At 37.7% G+C, this 4,292-nt stretch overlaps 1 long non-coding RNA gene across 1 annotated transcript; it reads left to right on the top strand.

The window, feature by feature from the left end:
* The first annotated feature begins 536 nt into the window (after positions 1-536).
* Positions 537-3,626, top strand: LOC129641779 (uncharacterized). The gene is made up of 3 exons (XR_008709435.1): positions 537-640; positions 1,042-1,213; positions 3,038-3,626. It is a non-coding gene; the product is annotated as an uncharacterized LOC129641779 (long non-coding RNA).
* Positions 3,627-4,292: the final 666 nt, after the last annotated feature.

Here is a 4,292-nt window from a genome sequence, read left to right on the forward strand (position 1 = left end):
GCTATTATCTTCTCCCATTCTGAAGGCTGTCTTTTCACCTTGCTAATAGTTTCCTTTGATGTGCAGAAGCTTTTAAGGTTAATTAGGTCCCATTTGTTTATTTTTGCTTTTATTTCCAATATTCTGGGAGGTGGGTCATAGAGGATCCTGCTGTGATGTATGTCAGAGAGTGTTTTGCCTATGTTCTCCTCTAGGAGTTTTATAGTTTCTGGTCTTACGTTGAGATCTTTAATCCATTTTGAGTTTATTTTTGTGTATGGTGTTAGAAAGTGTTCTAGTTTCATTCTTTTACAAGTGGTTGACCAGATTTCCCAGCACCACTTGTTAAAGAGATTGTCTTTAATCCATTGTATATTCTTGCCTCCTTTGTCAAAGATAAGTGTTGTTCTTTTGAAAACTATTCAGTTAATGGGTTCTTTACCACTGCATGGGTGCTAATAAAATGTCCTTTGCCTAATTAATAGTTATTATTGGTTGAGCTGATTGAAGTAAGAGAATTATGGCCAGCTATAAAACACTCTTCATGAGTGGTAAGAGAAACTAGCAGCTGGTTTTCCACTTGGTATGCAATTGTGTCCAACCCTTTCCAACTCCTATGGACTGTATCCCATCAGGCTCTTCTGTCCATGGGATTCTCCAGGTAAGAATATTGGAGTGAGTTGCCATTTCCTCCTCTGAGGATTTTCCCCACCTGGGGATGGAACCCCCGTCTCTTACGTCTCCTGCATTTCAGGTGGATTCTTTACCCACTGAGTTGTCTGAGAAGCCCTTCTACTTGCTATAAATATTTTTAATTAAAGTTTGCCCACTGGTTTTCAATTTGTGTAATAGCAGGAATGTTTACTTACTTACTGTAGGGATAAAGGGATGTCTTTCCCTTCAAGCGCAGCTTTTTAATTCTGTTAACAATAACTATGAATAATAATGGTAGTTTCCTGCTGGGTGATAAGAAAATGAGTTGCAGAATGAAACTCTCATTCTTTTCTAATTCCCAAGAATTTCACGGTTTTAGTTGTTCACTTTTAATATTTGCATTTCCAGACAAGGAGTCCCTGCTGTCCATCAGGAGTTCTTAGAGTGAGGATAGTGAATAGATGTCTGCTGCTGCTGCTGCTGCTAAGTCGCTTCAGTCGTGTCTGACTCTGTGGGACCCCATAGACGGCAGCCCACCAGGCCCTGCCATCCCTGGGATTCTCCAGGCAAGAACACTAGAGTGGGTTGCCATTTCCTTCTCCAATACGTGAAAGTGAAAAGTGAAAGGGAAGTCACTAAGTTGTGTCCAACTCTTAGCGACCCCATGGACTGCAGCCCACCAGGCTCCTCCATCCATGGGATTTTCCAGGCAAGAGTACTGGAGTGGGGTGCCATTGCCTTCTCCGAGATGTATGTTAGAAGTACCTAAATGGGACTTGCATTAAGAGTACAGGTATACCCACACACATATAGTCTGAAATTCTGCGTTTTTGGCCTCTAGGACTTTCTTTCCTTACCCTTGACAGTTCCCTTTCATCTCATCATCCATTTGATCTCAAATACTGATGTTTTCCAGGGTCTAGCTCCCAGGTCATTTCTACTCTGCATGCTCCTTTCAGATACACTCAGTTTCTTTGTTGTTTTAACGTATTAATGGTTAATGTATTAATGATGCAAAACACATATTGTCTAGCCCTGTCTTCTCCCTATGCACTAAGGGTATCGCTCGTGAGTCTACAAAGTACTTAATGGTCATTACTTTCCCCACATCTGCTGCTTCTTCTATTTTCTAATATTGGTTAATCACACCACTACCCATTATATCACCGTAGCCAAAAGTCTGTGGGTTGCTTGAGAATTCTTTTTTCCCCTCACATTCTTGATTATATCTAATCAGTCTCCAAGTTCTAATAGTTCTGCTTCTTAAATATTTATCAATTCTGTTCTCTCCACCTTTATCTTCACTGCTATAGCCCTTTATCTGGGCTGGGAACATTCTTGAAAATGTTACAATAGCTTCTTAACTGGACTCCTTATTCTTAAATCTGACTTCTCACATTTATCATCTACCCAAAATGAAATTCAACCACATCGCTGCTGCTGCTGCTGCTAAGTCGGGTCAGTTGTGTCCGACTCTGTGCGACCCCATAGATGGCAGCCCATCAGGCTCCGCCATCCCTGGGATTCTCCAGGCAAGAATGCTGGAGTGGGTTGCCATTTCCTTCTCCAATGCATGATATACCCTCAATAAAATTTTTCAATGGCTTTCCACCACCTCAGGATAAAATGTGAAGTTTTTCACATGGAATTCGAGATTATTCTCCACGTCCCAGCCTCTCTTTTCTACCATCCCCCACTTCATACTCTAGGCTAAATGGTACTGAATTGTTCTAATCCCTCACTCATCAGCCTTCAAAAATGTAATACCTTAAACATGACATTCTGATGAAGTCTTCCACAAAATCATTGTGGAAATCAGATTTTTTTTTTAAAGCATTCATTACTTTTGTTTTAATGAGATAGATACTTTGTTAATGAAAGCAGTAGAAGATCTTGTCTGTTTCTTATCATTTATTAATAATGATATGTTGGAATCACTCCTTATCGGTTTACTTATTTTACTTCCAATCACCTTCGACTTTTGTTTCAAACATCTTCCGAAGATGAATAGCTATTATAATGTATGACAAAACTGTGTTGTTATAATATAAATGATCTTTCTAACACATTATAAAGACTATTTGAGCTTTTTTCTTTTAGCTGAGGACCAGGATTTAGAGGTGAATCTATAGGTCTGGACAGTCATGAAGTACATGGTTGAGACTGTTCGTGTATACAAGTTGTCCTACCCTTTGGAAGAAATACAAAAATTTTCACAAAATGGAATGTTCTTGGTAACTTAAGTTTCTCTATCTTTAAAAATTTCTGTCAGTAATGCCGACTGACCTAGTATGGAAACTTCTCTTGTTAAAAACAGATGGAGCTGCTAAACAAAATGAAATACAGCCTAAGAATGCACCTGTGCATGCACAGGAATAAATAGCTGATATTTTTTAATTGACAGGGAAATTCCAAGTCATCAGAAGAGAAAACTCACAGCTAATGTGACAGCCTTGTGATCGGACGCCTCAGAGGATCCTGAGTGGCAGTTAGGACGGATAGTGTTTCATTAAGATAAACAGTAAATTTAGTCCTTTGTTGTGAACTGCAATACTGTAACTGAAAATGCCTTGACATGTACATGGAACATCAGAAAGGATGCTAAACGGGTGACAGGAAGGTTTGTTTTGGCCCAAAGCTGAGTGGGAAAAAAAGCTCTATTGGAAAACTGAAAAGCCTGTGTCAGACACAGTCATGGAATCCAAACATATATTACCACCTTTGTGTAGGATCCTTTAAGTTGAAAAATAATAATGATGTGATTCTGGACCAAAGAACACTTTGGGGTAACCAGTAGAAACACATAGAAAACTGCTTGTACTAACAGTTCAAAAACACAGAATACTTAGACTCCTGAAAGAGACAGAAATTCCCAATTGAAGATGAATCCCAGTAGGAAAAAATTACTAACTATGCGAGGGACATTTGTAATGAGGGAAAGTTAGTAGATACAAACACTAAGAGGATTAACACTTTGTAAGAATTTGAACTATTAGAGCAATCTAAAAAGACTGTAAAATAAATTAATGTATTGATATTTAAGAGATAAAAGAAAGACTAGAAACCAAAAGCAAAGAGAGAAGACAAATATGAAAAAGAACTAAATAAAACTTGTAAAAATAATACAACTAAAAAAGGAAATAGTGAATTGGAAGACATTTCTAAGGAAATGGCTTAAAATAGAGATGCCAAGTATCAAAGAGAAGTTGAGAGAAATGGATAACAGAATTACAACCAGAAAACTCTTAATAGGAATTCAAGAAAGAAAAGAAGCAGTGGGGAAGAAATCATATATAAGGAGAAAATAGATGAAGAGGTCAATATTAATGAAAATATGAGTTTACAGACTGAAAACACACAGGTCTTAAGTAGAATAAAGGAAAAAATTCCCATATAGATACATTGTAATGAAACTACAAAATTCCAAAGACAAAGAAAAAATTTTAAAAACAACCAGAGAAAAAGCACAGATTACCTACAGCGAAACAATTGTTACATTGATAGCCATAATGCTCTCAGCAACAATAAAGGCAGAAAGACTGAAAATATCCATAAAAATGCTAAAGTATGTAAACCTGGAATTCTATACCCCAGGGAATTTCTCGAAGTGTGAGAACAGAATAAAGACATTTCTAAAGAAGGCTGCTGCTGCTGCTGCT

Source organism: Bubalus kerabau, chromosome 1 (genome assembly GCF_029407905.1).
Source record: "Bubalus kerabau isolate K-KA32 ecotype Philippines breed swamp buffalo chromosome 1, PCC_UOA_SB_1v2, whole genome shotgun sequence".
Lineage (NCBI taxonomy): Eukaryota > Metazoa > Chordata > Mammalia > Artiodactyla > Bovidae > Bubalus > Bubalus kerabau.